This window comes from Cavia porcellus, unplaced genomic scaffold (genome assembly GCF_034190915.1).
Source record: "Cavia porcellus strain 051 isolate PalLab524CR breed Dunkin Hartley unplaced genomic scaffold, mCavPor4.1 scaffold_5, whole genome shotgun sequence".
Classification (NCBI taxonomy): domain Eukaryota; kingdom Metazoa; phylum Chordata; class Mammalia; order Rodentia; family Caviidae; genus Cavia; species Cavia porcellus.
The window spans coordinates 65,416,048-65,436,218 of NW_026947488.1; the positions used below are offsets into that span (position 1 = coordinate 65,416,048).

General features: G+C 40.0%; 1 protein-coding gene across 1 annotated transcript in view; it reads left to right on the plus strand.

Moving 5' to 3' along the window:
* Clstn2 (calsyntenin 2) overlaps window positions 1-20,171 on the plus strand; it is a 573,715-nt gene that overhangs the window by 372,236 nt on the left and 181,308 nt on the right. The window lies entirely within an intron of this gene.

A 20,171-nucleotide genomic window follows, 5' to 3' on the forward strand; every position in this document is an offset into this window, starting at 1 on the left:
TTGCAAAGGCTACAAAAACTAAATGGCTTAAACAACAGAGATTTACTGTCTCACAGTTCTGGAGCTGGAAAATCCTACATCAAGGGGTCTACAAATTAGTTTCTCTTGAGGGCTGCAAGGGAGGCTCTGTTCTAAGTACTCTTGCAGCTTCTGTTGACCTCAGGAGTTCCTGAGCTTGCAGATGAAATTCTTTTTGTGTGGTCACATTGTCTTATCTCTAAGTGTGTTTTTCTGTGTTCAGATCTCCAATCATATTGGATTAGGGACCCTTACCTTCCTTGTCTATAGACCCTATCTCCAAATAGATTCACATTCACAAGTACCAAAGAGTCCATATTTCTTTTCAGGGACACAGTTCAACCCATAGCAGTCAAGCTGTTGCCTTAATGCCTGAATCTACCTGGGGCTGCTGTAGGGTGTCACAACTGATGGAGATACACTCAGGTGGAGGGATGTGCCCCTCTGAGACAAAGAAGATAATTGCCTCCAGTCTGATTTTCTGGGCCCTATGACTGGGTGATCTTTAATTGGCATTTTCACTTCAGAATCACTCAAATACTAATTGAGATTCTCACTCCTGGCCTAGTGGTAGTTGAAGGGATTTGCACATGCTAACTGGTTTAATTCTCCACATAGAGTCACTTCCACCTGGCATGGTGCTCTCATTTGGACAAGTATTTCTCAAAGTCTCGTGTTTTCAAGACTTCATATCTAGGGTAGACCTTTGGAGGTGACAGAAACTTTGAGAGGTGGAACCCTGTGGGAGGTCCTTAGGTCACTGGGGAAATGCCTTCAGGGAAATTACGGGATCCTGCCTTGTCTTTTTTCTTATTTCCTGGACATTAGATGAGCAGTTTGTTCCCCCATGCACACCCTGTATTGTCATCTGGCACCAGCACTGGAGGCTCACTGGATCCTCTTTGGGTCCCTCTTTGGGACCTAGAACCTCCAGCACCGGGAGCTAATAAACCTTCTGTTTTATAAATTAATTATTTCACATATAGCAACACAAGGCAGACTCATATGGAGGAACTTGCATGGTGCTCATTGTACAGACAGAGCAGCCCTCTTTCCTGAAGTGCATAATCCAGGGGACACAGGCAGCACTCTATATTGTAGAACCGGAGCTCTTGCCCCCAAATCTCAAAAGTACAAATTTTCAGAGCTTTCACTAAATCTGAAAGAGAATCTCATTTTCTGAATTTGAGAGACACGCAGAAATTCTGACACAGACAGTTGGTGACTGTAGACCTCTGGGTTGTAGGAGTTCCTGATTTTCCACCAGCTTCTCTCACTTCTTTCTCTCCATCTCTCTTTATCCTTCTCATTTTAGAAACTACATAATGTATTCCTATTTGTATCAACACAGTAAGGGATCCCCTTTCGTAATTGTCAGCACTTATTCATGGGAACCTTATTTGGGGGCCCTGTGAGCTTGTCTGATGGCTGTAAAAGTTAGTGCACTTTACTGTATAGACCTGAGTACTAGACTCATAAACCAACTTGGCTTAAGTTTCCTCCTAACTAGAAGCTTGACCTCGACCAAGTTTCAGTGCTACATTTTGCAGGAGAAAAAGACCACTTGGGTTGCACTTGGGGGTTCAGCCACTGCTCTGCTACGTACCAAATGGTGCATGACTTAGGCAACACACAAATATTCCTCAGCAGTGCAGTTTCCTTTCCTGAAAATGGGGACAGTTGAATGAAACTTGCAGGACTTCTGTGATATTTCTGTTACAAGTTTGGGCTCTTCTCCTGCTCCTTCTCCCATGAAATGAATTTTGTACGGACTAGTTCTTCTCTAGTAGATGTCCTCCTGAAATACGTGTTTTATCTTGGTCAAGGCTAATTTGTGAAATACACCTGATTTACAGAAGTTCTGATCTATTTATTATGTATATTGCACCTTCTCCTGGATATGAAACATAGCAAGAAAATATGCTGGGGTTAAACAATCCTAAATATAGGACAATTCTGGTTTTTGTTAAAATAATGAAATTATGTGTGTATATATAATAATTATAAATGCAAACAGATGGCTATAAACCTTGTTAACAGTAATTTTGCCCTACAGGAAAAATTATGGATGATTCATATTTTCCTTTTGTTGTTTAAAAAAAACTTATTTTCTTTTTGAGACAATAGTAGTAGTTCAGGCTGATCTTGAACTTCCTATGTAGCTCAGGCTGGCCTCAAACTCATGGTGATCCTCCTGCTTCAGCCTCCTGAGCTCTGGGATTACAAGCATGCATCACAACACTCAGCTTTTTTTAAAAGCTCTTTTAAAGAGCAGTTTTAGATTTACAGAAATATTTCAAATTATAGTAGATAGAATTTACATCAGCCCTACTCCTGATTTAGCCATTCTCAACATCTTATGTTGATGTAGTACATATGACAAAGTGAATGAACAAAAATTGACACACCATTATTAACTCAAGTGGAATCCATTCAGAGTTCCTTAATTTTTAACTGTGTGCTCTTTCTGCTCAGAATCTCATCTGGGTACTACATTATGCAGTCACTTTGTCTTCTTAGCCTCCTCTGGGTTGTGATAGTGCCTTGTTCTCAATGACTCGACAGTTTTGAAGTACTATGGTCAGATTGTTTGAAGAATGCTTCTTAGTTGGGATTTGCTTCTTGGTTTTCTAATGACTAAGACTGAGATTGTGGGGTAGTCACATTACCATCATGTCCTCTCAAGATGCCTGACTTACCTGCCACTGGTGGTGGTGATCTAGACCCTTTCGCTGGGGCAGTGTTCATTAGGTTTCATTCCTGAAAACTTCTTCTCTATGCCTTTTGCAGTAGACAGACTATCTTTTTATTCTTTTGTATTTTCTGAAGGGAAGAAAAAAATCCATATTCATTATAGAAAAAATTTACCTCTCATAAGATGCTTCTCTTACATTTTTTTCTGGCTTGATTTTCAGTGCTGTATTGTCACTCTCCTCCAGAAGCTTCTGTTGGGATCTTAGTCACTATCCTGGGGTCTGGCTGAGTGGTCCAGAACTCAGCACCATGTTGCCTACCTTACCAAGGGCACTTCATGTTGGGTAACTTCGGGTGATGCTGCGTAAGCAAGCAGGCCCATAAATGATCCAGGAAGGCTCTGCCCTCACTGTACAAGTGAAGGGGACTTTCAATCACACTTTCTCCTCACTGCTGGAGGTAAACAGGGCATGAATCTCGCAGACAGACAAGGTTTTTATCTTCCATCTAAAACACTCATGCAGACTTGAGAACACAATGCCCCACACCACCTTCCACTGAAATCATAGTGGGGCACATGGTGTTCATACATTAGTGGGATTAATGATTGAATCATAGCAGTCCTGCCTCTTCATGACTCCAAAGGCATTTTGACAAAGAAGATAGTGAGTGACATGTTGAAATTAGTAATAGTGTCCTCCTGGCTTCCTGCAACAAATGCATTTTTCTGACATTCATGATCTTTAGTGAATATTTATAATTCTTCAGAGGTACAGTCTTCCAAAGTTAATCTCAGAGCAGGTAGCTAATTGTTCTTCTTTAAAGGGAGCCTAATGCAGAAAGCAGGCCCAGAGAGGGGAGTGTGTTCATGTGTGGTAGAGGGAGAGGGAGATACTCTGGGATGGACGGCCTGAGAATGCAGCTTTGTTTATTTAGTATCTGAAAGACAGTAATAGGGTTTTCAGTCACACCTTGCTGTAGTCTTGTCTTCTAGTCCAGGTAGCAATCCTTTGTGAAATGGAACATTCTAACAGATTACCAAACTCTGAGCGCTTGCTGTTTTCTAAAGTGGCTTCTCAACCTTGACACTATTGACGCTGAGAACAAGATAATTCTCTGTTGCTAGATGTTTAACAACATCCCTTTCCCCTACCCACTAGGTGACAGTAGCATAACTCCAAATTTGACATTAAAAAATGTCCCCAGATATCGCCAGATTTCGTTTGGGGACAAAATCATGCTCCGTTGAGACCATTGTTTTGAAGAGATGCACATCTCTCCAGGTCCTGTGTGATGAACATATCTATGTCTCTTTCCTGTGCTTTGGTTCCCATCTGAGAAATGAAAGTTAGGGACACTTGCCTCTGTAGTTCAGATGCTTCGCTTACCACTACTAATCACAGTACGTACAAGACGAAACTAGGGAAGCTGTTGCCATCACACTCCTGTCCCAAACTTACGTGATGCAAAGCAGCTACCAGGTTTATATTTTGCAGACTTTGGAAGAGGCACAGTGGCAATGACCTGCCCTTGCTTCTGGGATCCTCACTAGGAATACACAAAGGCTGGGGTAAACTGATACCTAGGACTTAGAGTCATCACTCTCTTCACTCACAGGACAGACGGCTGATGTTTGCTGTGCACTGGAGCTAAGCAAGGGCTGTCTTAGTCACGTTTCTCATTGCTGAGACAAATGCCCATCACCCAGTGTTAAAGAAAGAAAGATTTATTTCTGTTCACAGTTTGTAGATGTTTCAGTCCATAATCAGCTAGCTCCGAGGCAGAATGGCATGGTAGAGGGACACTGCACAGGAAAAACAGTTCCTGGCAGGCAGAAGGCAACAAAAGCATTCAGGCAACAAGCAATGAGAGACAAAAGTAAATTTCAACCCTTTGCTCTTAGGGCAAGTAGCACTGACATCCAGGATAGGGCACCCTTGCCTAACCAGAATTATTTGGTAATCACATATCTTAAATCCCAGCATCACACAGTCTGGATCCAGCTAGCTCTGCAAAGACCCCACATAAGCCCTCATGAGACTTTGGGGGACATCCAGACACAAACCATAACAAGGGCTATGACAAGAACTTGTATGCACAGTCTTTCTACATAGACTGAACTTCTTCAGTACATGGCAGATACTCATAGGTGTCTTGGGCTCCATAAGTTTCCGTTATAAAAGAATCCCATTGAAATTGTGACCTTTTGGCATTAAGCCTAGGAATTCATATGGTATCTCTTCCATGGTGGCCACAAGCCCTCCCAAAATAGAGGAAAGTCATACTCAACTTGTACAAAAAGTACATGGAGCAGAATGTGTAACTGTAGTATCTGTCCCAGTTTACTCCCTGAGGTTGTAGAGTAGGGTACCATGTGTCCCTGACCCTGTTCCATGCCCCTGTGTTTCTGCTCTGCTTTCATTTAGCACACAGACTGCCCCACAGAGCCATGTGAGATGAAAATGGAAATTACCTTCCAGCTGTACTAGAAGAGAAGGATGCTGGTATTTGTTTGGAATATATTCTCTAAATACTTTCAGTGACTCCGAACTTTTTAACTTCCAAATGTACAGACCCTGAGAACAACTAACTCCATTTCACTTAAGGAAAGGCTCAATTCAAGACAAAGGCCACATGTAAGCTTTGCTGAAAAAAAAAAAAAATGCAGTGCTGGTATACTTGAAATAAAATATCACCTGAATCTTTATTTCTAAAGGACTGTCTTAACAAGATAGCATTTGATTTCCAGGATCTGCCAAAGTAGTGTGCATATTGGTCATTAATAAATAAATAACTGAATACATGTTTCTAGTCTCAGGAACTGGGCATTTTATTGTACCTAGTATTATCCATAGTAAAGTCTTGTGTGATTTTTCTTGAGCCTGGAAATTTTAGATAAAATAAAATGGGAGTGTGAATTTTGACTCATCTCTCATGTAACCAAGTGCTCATTACACTGAGTAAGTTTATATGACCTGCTAACCTGAAGGAGCTTTTATACTGTCCATAGCTAAAATTTGGCCTTATGTAATCCAGTATTGTAAAGAGTCTTTTGATGCTGATAGATGCCCATCCTATTTCCTGGCTGATGATTCCTTAGTTTAGTCATTTAACTGTCTTTATTCAGCAGATACTATGTGCTCAAACTACATTCCAGGCATGGATGAGTATCTAGAAGAAAGCAATCTCTGATGCATGACTCAGGGCCACTTCTTTCTCCCTTTGGTCCTTTGCTGTGTGTATTTCTAGTTGAGTAGAACGGTTTTTTCTTTCTCTAACTTCCTCTTTTCCCATTCTTAGCCTTGCTCAGAATATTAATGTACTATATTTGTGGTAATTTTGTGTAACAAACCACCCCAGAGCTCACTGGTAAAATTAATGCTCTCTCATCTTTTGGATTTTGGCTGTTTGTGTTGAGCTTAGCTAAGATTGAGTCTGTGTCTATTCTATACACAGCTCACTGTTTTAGAGTCTAGAGCTCTCTAAGGTAGGGTGTTCTCATGGCCACAGAAGAAATATTGCGCCCAACTGTGTAAGCCTATGTTCACGTCATTTCCGCTAACACACCAGTAGCCCAAACAAGACATCTTCCCAGCTCAAAGTCAAGGAGCCCAATTGCATGCCAAGAAACCAATTCCAGGCACAGAGGGAGAGTACATGAGTACTTTCTTCATAGCTATCTAAAGTGTTACATTCAGTGCTTTTTCTATAAATGTCACGGTCCTTCTGGCCACTGGTCTCCCCTCTTTGATATCAAATCTCCCTGACTAATTCCTACTCATTTTTGAGAATCTACCAGTGACCACTTCTTCTGGAACATCTTCTCTGACAACACACTTAGCTTCCTTGCCTCTCCTCGGGTTGCATAATAGTCTCCCCACATGGACCCCACTATACTACAAAAAGTGAATACATTTGTCTACCTCCCCTATGAATACTAACCCTATTTTATTCACTATTATTTTTGCGGCATGCAGCACAGGGCTCAGATGACTTGAAGAGTGAGTGCATGCTGTATTAGTGATGTTGGATAAATGATTTCAGCCCTTTTTACACTGACAGCTCGGTGGAAATATAGAAAAAAATGGGACTTTGGCATTTCCAAGTGTCAGGCCATTTGGAATAAGCCATGCAAGCCGTCTGGGCACATTCGACTGTGTCCAACAAATGCCATCTGCTTTCAGAGCATGTCAAGACTGGGAAATTTGTGTAGACTATGTGGCTTAGGTTTTGTTCTGAATGGCATCTTATCTTCATTGGCCTTTTTTTTTTCTTTGCCTTTTGTTCCCTCAATTTTGCATCACATGAAGAATGCATCTGTTTTGCTGCCAATTTGCTCCATAAAAGTAATTTTGGAGGATTCAAAACTGAGGGGCATTGGCTCTTTCATACAGGACCTGTCACTGTGTTCGTGTGTGGATTTGTAGTAAAGAGAGTGGGTCTGGGACCACGGAGCAGGAGGCCGTGCAATGTGTTTAAGGACTATACCATGTGTGGCTGCCAATCAAGTCTGTATTTTTCCAGAGGCAAGAGGCAGGGTGGAGGGACAGACTTGTTGGCTGTTTTCAACCCACTCCCAACTTTAGTTTCTTCACAATGGGACTACTAATGCGAATTTATACATTTGCCGGGTGATACTTTAAAGTCACAGCTGCTCCTCGTTTAAAGAAATCCAAAGCCTTTCACTGTGAAAGATTATTCTGAAGGTAACTCAATTATCTGCGTTTGCTGGTTCAATATGGTACTCTTAGATATAATAGCCCATCATCTGAGCTTACTGAAACCACGCATGGCTTCCCAGGCTGAGTCTTAATCCAAACAAGCGCATGGAGAAATTTAGAAATTTCTTCCAAATCAATACACAGAATTCGAGAAATGGCAGGAGTGGGACCCCAAACCCTGCTATCTCTTGTTGTGCCATCTCTAATTCCTTTAGGCATGCAAACATTCAGATGACTCTCATTATTTCAAAGGTGTTTCGTATCAGTTGAACTGATTGTAAAATTTTTACAGTAAGATATACCATTTATTCAAATTTAGAATTTCTCATTAACCAAATCCATGCAGTTACCTCACATATAATGGCTCAAATTCTTTTGGGTGTTTTGATTTAAGGTCTATGAGGAGCTAAAATAAAAACATGTCAGATAAATACAGTGTTTACCTGGTACCTCAAACTTGTTTTTAGCAAACCAGAGTCTAGTCCCTGCTCCCCACTTCAGCCACCATGCAACATGGATCCACCTACTCTTCAGTACCTAACTGCCCATTTCTGCTCATGCAGGTCTTCCAGGAACTGTCCCCTACTGCCACAAACGATTTGAATGAGAGATAAAAGTATGGGTTTCAATTAAGAGAATTACGCAAGCAAATTGAGAAGAAGAGTCAAACATGCAGAAATTCTTAACAGAGTCATCATTTGTCCTTCTTAATCAAAAATTGGGACTGAAGACTTCTTTTGAGTCTCTTTGTATAGCAAGCTTGCCCCTCTACCCAGTGATTTCTGGATAATGATTTCATCTCTAAGTACATAATGTGATCTCCTATAAAATGTGAGTTGGTGATGGCCTTAAATTGACTGTGAGGATTATGGATATGGAGACTGAGCAAAATGTTTGCCATATGTAGTAATGAACTAGAATCTGGAACAGCAGATAACATCTGGACATGCATTTACCATTGTACTTTCCCCACCTGAGCTGAAAGCATAAAATGCTGTGATACAGTACCTTAGCCAGTTATGTCTTGTCTTGTCTTCTATTTTTTTTTAACTGCTACTGGGTATTGAACCTGGGTCCTTTGCACTGAAGCATATTCCCCAGCCCTTTTCCTTTTTTAAAAATTTTGAAACAAGGTCTTACTAAGTGACTTAGTTCCCCACGCTGGGCACAAACTTGCCATTTTCCTGCCTCAGCCAGCCAGAATGCTGGGATTACAGGTGTGCACCATCACACACAGCTACCCTTTGTTTATAACAAGTTTTCTCTCCTGAGAGGGATTTTCACAATACAACTAAAATTTTGTTTTATTTTCTTAAAAGGAGCTCAGATTCTGTTTTATTCTGGGAATCACATACATTTTTAACAGAATATTGTTTGTTTGTTTTGCTTTGTTTTTCACAAAACACTATTGACACCAGGTAATGTCTCCTAACTTGATCAACAGTAAAAATGTACATTTGCTCTTGAACTTTTTCTTGGCAAACAAGAAAGTTTAGGTAACTTCTAGTGGTGCAAACTCTAAGAGAAATGAAATCCCTGTGTAGGTTTTGTAAGGCTGATGAAATATGAAGCTGCTGTAATTTTGTGCAGTTACTATTTTACAAAGAGATGCTCCAAAGTGTACCATATAGGTGAGCTCCAGTCTTTTTCCTGGAAGACTAAGTCAGAGATTGCACAAAGGTGAGCCACCTGGTATAGAAACTGGTCAGAGAAACTCCCCAGGATTCTGCCTTTTTTTGGTGAGGTAAATATCTGAAGCTATTAAAACCAAGACTGCAACATTTCTTCTTGCTAAGCATGGCCAGAGCTCTCTGCAGATCAGGCCTCAGTGAATCAGGCTTTAGTGGATCACTTGTAGAGGCAACAGAAAATGAGAAATCACAGTAAATATACTTTCATGATCTCCAGGTGACGCACTCTTTCTTCTCACTGCTAGGAATCATTGATGGGTCAACTGCATGTTCTTGTTTTCACATGGATTTTCTTGCATTATTCATAGGTCTACTGCATATCTAGAATACAGTACCTTGAATTGCCTCTTCAAGGAAGAATGTATAATATGGAACATCTTCAGAATTCATAATTGGAAATTCTTTATCACTTTTGACCAAGAAAGAAAAGTAGATTTCTGATCCAAGAGCTAAATTTAATCAACTAAATCTGCCAGCCTGCAGAACTAGGTTAATAATATAAGACCTTGTCCCAAAATTCAATAGATAAAGGGCTGGAAATGCAACTCAATATGAAGACCTTATGTTATATGCACACGCACGCATGCACAAAAACACACACACACACACATACACATACTATGCTAAGGCTTAATATTGGCTCAGGGTAAGGGTATCATGATAAATTAACATTGTTATTTGGGTAGAAAGGAAGAGTGATATACCACTGGTAGTGCATCTCTACTCAGTCTCCTAGACTTGCAAAGTTAACCACTGTGGTCAAGTTTTAATGTTTAATTCTTACAAATGTTCATCATTTACTATTTTTTTAAATTTTTATTTAAAGAAAGAAAAAACAGTAAAAGAGTACAAGTAATACAAAATTTCAAAAAAATAAACAGTAAGAAATCACTATTTAATAGATTACATATTGTCATCTTAGAAATAGTTGTTCAAGTTACAAAATTAAAGCATACAAAGTGGACATTCAAACAGTGAGACTGCAAATAGTTGTGTTCAATGATCCAACAAAAACTTAGTAATATGGTCATCTATCTTACACACACACCTAAACACACTTGCAGTTGTATCCTTTAGAGCACTTTCTTTTCCTCTTTTTTACAATAACAATTACACATTCTGGATTTTATTACTCCCACAGTTCTTATTACTTTTTTTTTGAAAGAGAATAAAACCAAATGTGACAAAACAAAACAGAGTCAGTCAAAACAAAGGTTGGACATAGTACATGATGTAAAAACAGAATACAAGGTAATCAACAATGGTTACCATAATGCCTCTTGCTACCTTTAAAAAATTGCCTATATCATCAGGAATAATAAAATTAAAACAGCACAGAACAAAACCAATAAAACCTAAACATTGGAGACATTACAGGACTTCAAAAGAAGATAATAGCTAAACCAGAATGGACATCATAGTGAATCTTATTGCCTTCAAAGTAATTGCCTATACCCTCAAACTTGATACTATCAAACAAAACAGAATACACACACACACACACACACACACAAATTTATCTTTTCCTCTTCCATTACTTCTTTCCTCCTTTCCCCTATCCTAATTACTTTTCTTCTTTGAGCAGTTTCTTCCCTTGCAGAACATTTATTGAGAATTTGGGTCATATATACTTTCTCAGTGTCTTACACTGGAGAGACAATATGCATTTACATATGTGAGTCTGACTTATTTCACTTAGGAATACAGTCATGTCCATTTACTTATAAAAGCCTCGATGCAATCTTTCTTTGTAGCTGAGTAGTACTCCATTGTATAAAAATACCACATCTGTTTTATCCATTCCTCAATTGATGGGCATATGGATTGTTTCCAAGATTTGGCTATTACTAATTTGCTGCTATAAACATGGGTGCACATGTATCACTGTCATATGAGGTTTTCAATTCTTCTAGGAATATGCCCAGAAGTGGGATAGTTGGGTCAAATGGAATCTCTAATCCTAGCTTTTTTAGAAATCTCCACACTGATTTCCACAGTGGCTGTACCAACCTATACTCCCACCAACAGTAGAAAGGAGTTCCTTTTTCCCCAGCCCCTCCAGCATTTGTTATTGGTTGATTTCTTTATCTTGGCCATTTTTTCTGGAGTGAGATGGAATCTGAGTGTTGTTTTAATTTGCATTTCCCAAATAATCATTGATGTTGAACATGTTTTAATATTTTTATTTGCCATTGGTACTTCTTCATTTGAGAAGTGTGTATTCATCTCAGATGCCCATTTTTGGATTGAGTTTTGAATTTTGGGGTCCTGATTTTTTGAAATTCTTTATATGTTCCAGATAGAAGTCCTTTGTCTAACAGATATTTAGCTAAGATATTTTGCCAGTTCATGGGTTTTCTTTTTACACTATTGGAGATTCCTTTTGACGTACAAAAACTTTTTAGTAAAATGAGATCCCAGTTGTTGATTCTGGGAAGTATTTCCTACGCAGTTTGATTTTTTGTTCATGCACTCTTTGACTACTCCTATGTCATCAAGATTTCTACCTACTTTGTCTTCCATCATATTTAGTGTTTGTTTTAATATTTAGATCTTTGATCCTTTTTTACTTCAGTTTAGCTCACAGTGACAGACGTGGATCTAGTTTTAATTTGCAGCATCTGGGAAGCCAGTTTTGGAACACTCCACTTATCTATTTAAGAAACGTATTGTTTGCTTTCTCTACAACTCTGTAGATTCACTGAGAAGACAGGGTTGACGTTCTAGTGGAGGCCCAGTCTATCTATGGCTACAGTAGGAAACATAGGGCTCAGCATAACCAGATGTGAAATCTGTGAATCTATAAAGACTTTGGAATGGTTGCTCAGACATTTCAAAGTCCAGGTATCTGAATCTAACTGTAAAACAACTGAACCCAAAACTGATGGCCGTAAGACCTATTTACCCTCATATCCAGTATTTTTCCACTTTAATTCTGTGAACAGGTTTCTTTCTCTACATAATCAAAAATGCATGTGGTTGGGAAGAGTGAGCATGCATCTATTTTCCCATCACTTTATGCTGATTTCCGAACAGAGACAGCACTTAGCATGATGGTATCGCTCTCCAAAACCCTCTCTGAGTCTCCCTTCCTCTCATCTTGTTGGTATCTCTCATACACTGAAGAGATTATTTGAATGAAAAAATTTTGGAACTTTGTTTGAAGTCCAGAAAGAGCAGCAATCAAAAAGAGGGAGAGAGCTAGTGTGCCTTTTCTACACTTTACAGCACATCCTATAGGCCTCAGGGAAAATAAGCCGGCTGTGAGAACAACTGTGGTTCTGTTTCTTGCCTCAGTGGCAGGTTAGAGGTGGATGTGAGCAGGAAGAAAGACAACTCTGAGAGGCTGAGAAGAGTACATCCCACCAACCTAACTCTTTAATGTTGCCCAGAACACTCCCTCCCAGAAATGCACAGTAATCTCAGGGGATAATAACCTGATTTGCAGAGGATTTTCCATGCAAAATGAACTTCCAAGTGTGGATATGTATTCTGTAGGAACTAAGAAACCCATTACAGATTTCTGTCTCTAACCCATAATTTTCCATGGCCTCTGGAACTTGGTGCTCTTGGGAGTTCTGCAGAGCTAGACATTAGATTCTTGATATGGAGAAAATCCTGAGCAAAGTGGTCAAAGGCTAACTTGGTATTTTATCAAGCTCTAGATCCCCAACACCTAACCTCTGAGTACCTGCCTGAGCTCTAGACCGTCAAGTAGGATTCACCCTTATTTGCACAGCATCTCTTGCTTCACTAACAAACTGAGAGAGACTTAGCACTGGAGAAAGGCACTCGGGATGTCTCAGGTGCAGAGAGGTCTGTAATGGGGACAGTTTGATAGGGTGCCATCGGAAAAAGGAACAACTGGTTAAGTAGTAAAGTATGATGGAAAATAGATGGAGGAGCTTGTCAAGATAAAAGTCACAAAATATGAGAGAGAGAGAGAGAGAGAGAGAATGAGAGTAGAGAATATATTACAGTTTGATTTAACTCTTTAATGAGGCAACAGAAGGATGACAAAATCAGTACAAAAGAGATGGAAATTTGTACTTTTGTAAGTCTGTGAGACAAAAGGAATGCTGAGAAAAGATAGCTCAGATACATAGAAAGCTGGGTAACCTTGCAGAGCAATGCAACTACGACTTTTAGGATTCTCTTCTACATTTCTCTTTGTCAGAAGTATAAGTGCACCACTAACCTTAACAGAATTACAACTATCTAAGCCCTAATCAATAGTAAATAGCAGATCAAATGCTGTCATATTCCCCCAGAGCAGGGGTAGGCAAACCATATCCTACATACTAGGTATTGTAAATTTGTGGGCTACATAGTAGAAATCTTAAACTTGCAGTCCATTAGGTCTTTACTATAACTACTCTATGCAGCCACTGTAGTACAGGTACAGCCCTAGACAAAATTAAAATGGGTGTGTTTACTGAAAGAAAACTTATTTACAGAAACAGGTAGTTGGGAGTATTTGTCCTGCAAACTATGGAATCTTGACTGCTTCCCTATAGTGATCATAAAAGATCATATAATCATCTGTTTAATTTACTTAAAAGTTTTGATATTTTTCCTAGTAAATTGAAGGCAAAAACAGCAAATATGGAGGCACTGAGGCTTGAGCTCACACACTGTATTTGAGAAGTTATAAGCAGTAAAAAAAAAATCCTAGACTACTAACATGGATGTATCAGCATTATGGAAAGAGACAAAGAAGAGATTAGATGAGAAATCCACTTTTTTACCTGTGGAGATAAATGTCCCTGAATTACATACCTTGACAAAAGAGAGAGAGATAGATCGGTTCTAACCCCAAAGAGTGAGCTAAGAGGCCTGAGCTTATCTTAGTAAACCTCATAAATGCAGATAACTTTCTCATAAATATGGATAACTATGCCTACCAAAGAGTTGTTGTGACAGTTAAAAGACACAATCCATGACCCAGTACTCAGTCAGTGATAGATTCAGTTACCAAATTGTCCTTATTCTTTCTCATTAATCAAAGCAAAATGAAGATCCTAAGGCTACAGATGAACGCATCATCATTTTCAGGAAAAGCCAAGCCAGTGAGACCACAAAGGCAAACTGGACAGTCATATTGCTCATTTCCTTTTCGTTTACGATCCTGGGCCCTAGAGAGTTTGTCCTAAAACAGCTCAATCTTTTCCTCCATACCCAAAGCCCAGAGTTTAATGGAATTCTCTTAAATATCCTCTCATCCCTATTTACCTTGGTAGCAATTATAAACTACAGGCATTACAGAGACAACTACCTTGTGAACATGGACCAAGCTTATGTATTTGGAGAAAGCCCTCTTCACATTTCAACAACGGATGTGCTAACTAGCAATCATTCCTACATTTTCATTAAGGCCTGTGGGATTCTCTAAGTGTACAGTAGTAGCTCCCTTCACTTATAGCCATGTCAGCATTTTCCTGTGCTTACCCAGAACTGCTCTTTAAAATAACGTGTATTAGTAGAATGTTTTCCTATTTGTGACCAGTTGTCTCCTTCAGCAGGAAATCCATATTTCACCCTGACTCCTGACCAATTCAGCCAAATTCTCTCTTTTCACAAAGCAGTCTCTGCCTGAATATTACCAGTAATATCTATCTCAATTAGCAGTTCTCAAGCTTACTCATATTACCATAATAAAATATTAATTAATAATGATAATATTTACTCTGGGTCATTTATTTGTTCATTTCTCACTTCCAAAAATAATAACAGAGAGTAATGATATAAATGTTAGGGGCTCTGTCTGCCTCTGTCTAGATTCAGTTAAGCAGATCACTTCATGATCTTGGTAGAGAGAAAGCACCATATTGTTGAGGTCACATTCGATTGCAGAAATGCTGAGGCACACGAGAACACCTAAGTTCTGAAGCTGAGCCTACTGAAAATGTTCATCCTGGGAAATCAACCACCTCCTATCTTGACACACTAAACACTCAGAAACACGCTGACATATTTTGCAATGGCCTTTTGCATTTAGAAAGCAACTAGTTATGTAGCCTTGAAGAGTCTTCAGAAGAAGGAAGGTACAGAGGAGGGGACCTATGAAAGAACTTCCTGAAACTGGGAATAGAGCTTCTCACCCCAATCACACCTATGGCCATGTGGCCCTATCACCCAAAATTGTGTGGTTAAAAGTGCAACTTTTGGTCACCCAGGACTGTAGACTTCCATTTGGGCAGGAGCCTCCAGTTTGTGTACCTAACTTTGTAAGATTCTTTTTTTTTTTTTTTTTTTTGTCTTGTTCCTTTTATTTTATCGGTACCAGGGATCAAACTCAAGACTGCCTGCTTGCAAGGCAGGCGCGTATGCCGCTGAGCTAAATCCCCAGCCCCACTTTGAAGGATTCTGTAATGCTGTAGTTAAAGACACTTTATGTTCCTTTCTATAATTTTGATAAAATGAATTTATTTTGGATAATCAAATAAAACTGATAAATTAAACAAAGTAATACACTACCACCACATCCTAATTCCCAGAGCTGGTGAATGTGTTCAGCGTTTTTTACTGACCCCTAAACTCATAAATATTTATGAGGTATAATGTAATTTTTAAAATTCATTCTCATATTGGGCAGTAATCAACTCAGGGTAATTAGCATATCCATCACCTTAAGTTTTTAATCCTTTCTTGATGGTGAGTTGCAAAGAAACCTATATCTCTTAACTGTCATTTGATGGTACCTTTGTATCTATCACACTGGACATCATTTCTGGGCCCACACTATTTGTGATTGCACACACGTTGATTTTAGACCCAATTTGACAAAATGACAAGTTGCCAGGTGATACAGTTGGTGAGACAATGTCTACCTGCTCCACAATCTTTCCTGTCTCCCCTCCTTGAATATTTCCTGTTACATCAAGAACCCTTCCCAAACAATGAAGCCCCAGCCTGTGGACAGCTACAGGCATGTCTGGGTTATAATGTGAAGCTACAGAACAGGCAACAGGCTTGGCTGTTGGTTGGTGGGAATCAGGCACTTAAAAGCCACCCTTTCTAATGCCCATAATAAAAGAATCGAGTAGGCACTTTGCTTCTCCAATCCTTCTCCCTGTGTTTGCACCACTGTTCTCCTGACCACCAGATCAACTTTTACCTTACAAGATAGCATTTCTGGAGAAGCTGCTTCTCAGATCCCCAGTCCATCCCACCTGTTGAAGGACATTATTCAGAGAAAGAGGCAGGTTTTTTTTGACACTTTCCCTCTCCTCTCCCTGTGCCATACTCCAGGAGTTATCTAAAAAAAGATACAGGTTTCCAGAAGACCGGATGAGCTGTTGTGCAAGTCTGGAGTGATCTACAGAGTCATTGCTGTTGAACCGTGTATCAACATGAGAATCATAATGCTTAGAATGACATTACTTGTTTAAGAAATATGTTGCATATCTGTCATTCCTTCGTATCTAGATGCACAAATATGTAGGGGAACTCACAGTGGTTTGGGAGAGAAAGAATGCCACAGCCTGGAATTCTCAGTCTCCTCCATCTCAGCAGAACAATTCCCAAAACTCTGTCTGCAGTAAAAAGCTGGACAAACGCTTAGAGGAGCATGGTGGGTTAGTGTCTCAGTGAACACATGTACAACCATTCAGACCCCCAGATGAGGTTCAGGATCCCAGTCTGTTGATCAAAGAAGGACAGCCGTTGGCTGAGAATGGATGTGGTATCAGTGCTCAGGAGGCCCTAGCAAAAGGCCTAGGAAGCCTGGAGAGCTGCAGGATCTGGTGTAAGCACAAAGCCAACAGTCTCTTGAGCCCAAATCCTAATGTTGAAATGGGGGGACACCAAAAATATCATGCACAAAATCACTCTACTTCCCTCAGGTATGAGAATTCCAGGGCAGCCATCGCAGAGCTTGGCCATGGGGTGAAGTGATTCCCTCTGTGCTTCCTGAAGACAAAATGAAAGCTCATGGGTACCACACAGAGCAGGGTAAGGCCTCAGTCAGTAGCTGCTATGTTGCCAGGCACCCCTTCCTTCTGGACTGTGCCAACTCAGCATAGGGACTTCTAATATTGTTGTAACACTGGCCCTGTTAAAGATGCACAATGATCTCTTATCCTACGGTGAGAGAGACAATGAGCCTAGGCCAGATGCTGCTTGCAGTGATCATAGCTGCAGAAAGATATCACCATCTCATTTTATGCTTTCTCGACATGCCTTTAAAATGAAGTTTAGGGGCAGAGACATTTGGGAGCCAGAGGACTAAGGTTTGGGGGCATTTAGACACCATCATTTTTGGCAAAACCAAAAGTCACTAGAGTGCTCTAGAAGCTCAGACTTCTCCATCTAAGCTGTTTAGGTCAGTGCTGAGCTGACCAGCCTCAACAACTTAAAACTGAGGTGAAAATGATAAATTTCTGGATTACATAGCAGAAATGCACTCTTTCATGGATTCTGACAGCCCATTAGCCAATAGAGAAGGGTTAAGTATGAAGTGCCCTGGCAAGAATGTCTCTTCCTGTTATAGCACAAGCCAGGCTGATGCTTAGGGAGGCTGCTCATGCCACATCGGGGTTAAGCTGTCTTTGATCCCCCATCAGAGCTGACAGCTGGCACAGTGCCTGCTGGGCAGGCCAGGGATCCCCACATTCTGTGTGCTAAAGGTGGCGGACAGGTCTGCTCTGCCTGAAATTCTGTGAATCCTGGTTCTGTGGTCTATCAAGAGTGTCAGGGAGACGTGGCCAGTACTCTGCACCTCTTTGTGGAAAACTTCTCGGAAGTTTCTCAGCTTTGTAGAGCAGTGAGACCTCCTAAAAGGGGTCCTGGGCTGGGGTCAGCAACTTGCCTAGGTTGTTGTTCCAGCACCTAGCTAAGTAGCAGGTGAACTTGGGGGAGAAATTGGGTTTGTCTTTGTGGGAGAATTTTTCCTGTAGAAAATTTTTCATGCATAAAATTCCCAAAATACCTACCTTAGTATTTAAAAACTATTCCCTTAATTTTTACCAAAGCACTAAAAAACCATAATTCATTGTCAAAAGCAAGACATTAGAAATGTCTTTCAGCCATGGAAATGTGGTTTGATACTATGACCCTTTCCTGCATATTAGAATCTGCACCGAGCTAGGAAGGACCCACAGGATTATTCTAGATTAATATTACTCTAGTTATCAACCTATCAACTCGTTGCTGTCACCAGTAAGCATTCATAAAAGCCCGTCTTTTATGGCCACATTCACTTTCTTACTGTAACCCTGTGGTTTATATAGTTTGATCCTGGTAGCGTGGGCAGGATAGCAACATGAGTGGTTTTTAAATGGCCCAGTGATGTGTACCTGGGAAAGAAAAGACTGATTTGTTCCAGCTTTTTGGTTTGTAGGTGATGATGCTGTAGAGGTCATAGAATACTAGAAATTTCTTTAAGTACACACCGAGGAATATGGGATATGCAGGAGAGCACAGTCCCTAGCCAAATCACCCTCCTGAGAAGAGTCGATGTCTAAACCTGCTTCTGACATGCAGACATTGACACCCAGAGCAAAAATTCCATTGTCTAAAGGTGTTTTTGTGATCACCCAGAGACCCACTTATAACCTCTGCCCCATGAATCTCACCAGAAGTAGAAAGTGGCTCATTTGCTGGCATGAAGACTTTAGTCCTGGCTCCCTTCTTTGCACTCTAAACTCTTGGAGGATGCTTAAGTCACCTCACGTCTATGTCCCCTGCTAGAGGAAATCAAGCCAGAAAAATTGTTGAGTGGGTAAGTGAATGAACGAGCAAAAACATTTGAAGTACTTAAGAAGAAGATTTCAATCTAAACTCTTTGTGTCATATAATGAGATCATTTCTATGCTTAACTAGCTCTTCTGCCCTAAATTGTAATTGAGTCAGCATAAAAGTAATTTTGGTAGTTAGCCAGGGCTGTACTGATGCTAAACATTAAATGTACTCACATTAAGAAAGGAAAAAGAAAAAGGAATGTGGCTTTTGATTCTCTGCCTAGCTCACAAAGTCATCTATGGTGATAATTGTTTATAAAAGCTTAATGACATAATTACTGCTGTGTAGGTTGCCCAGAGCAGTACAAATGCAGAAGGACTTCAAATACACTGAATTAGGTTTAGAAGGAAGCTGGGCTCCACCTCTGGTCAGCTGGGTGAGCTTGATCTCAGTGCTTACCCTGTGACACTCACCAGCCTTACACGTACAGAGGGACAAGAGTATCTATTTGCTGAGTTACGCTAGTAGCAACATAACATTTTTCATTTCTCATTTTATCCTTGTAGATAGTATTGGTCACTTTGTCCCAGCCTAAATGCAAGAGAAGCTTGGAAATGTGCAATATGACACTAGAAGCTCAGTAGATGAGTCTCTCCTTGAAACATTTCCTCTGCTCCCACCCTGGAAGCACATTTTTAATTTAAGAATATTTACTGGAAAACTGCCACCCTGAAAATCAGTCCATCCATGTGTGGGAATTTATGTTCTCCTGTGTTCCTTCTTTTTATCATCCCTTTATTTCTTTACTTATTAATTCACAGATATTCATTTATTAGATTTTCCCATGAGCCATAGTACCAAGAAAGCTTCTCTTTTAATGGTATGAATTCCTACAAAGAACTTCAGGTGGGCATGGAGTAAAAAACAATAAATGAGGAAGTGACTGAATAAATAGAAAAATCTATGTGGTGATATGCACTATGCTGAAATAAAACTGGTTGATGTGGTCAGAAGTACCTAGGGAAGAGGAATAGAGGCTTTTGAGATGAGAGTAACCAAGAAAGCTTTGGAGAAGAGTTGTCAATTGAATAGAAACTGAAATAATAGAAGAAGTCATCCACAGTTTCCAGCAGTGTCAAATCCACAAGAGAACAGCGTTACTTCAGAAACAGTGGAGCAGAGAGTTCAGCATGACCGCTCCATACAAAATGGCAGGACAACTAAAAGAGCTCATACTGAAAAGCAGCCATTTTAGGATTCTGAAAACTAACTGAAAGCAAATAACAAACTTGAGAAAACTTCTGACAGTTTCATTGAAATGGAATAATCATTAGAAAGACAGATAATTAAAACTGACTCAAAAGGA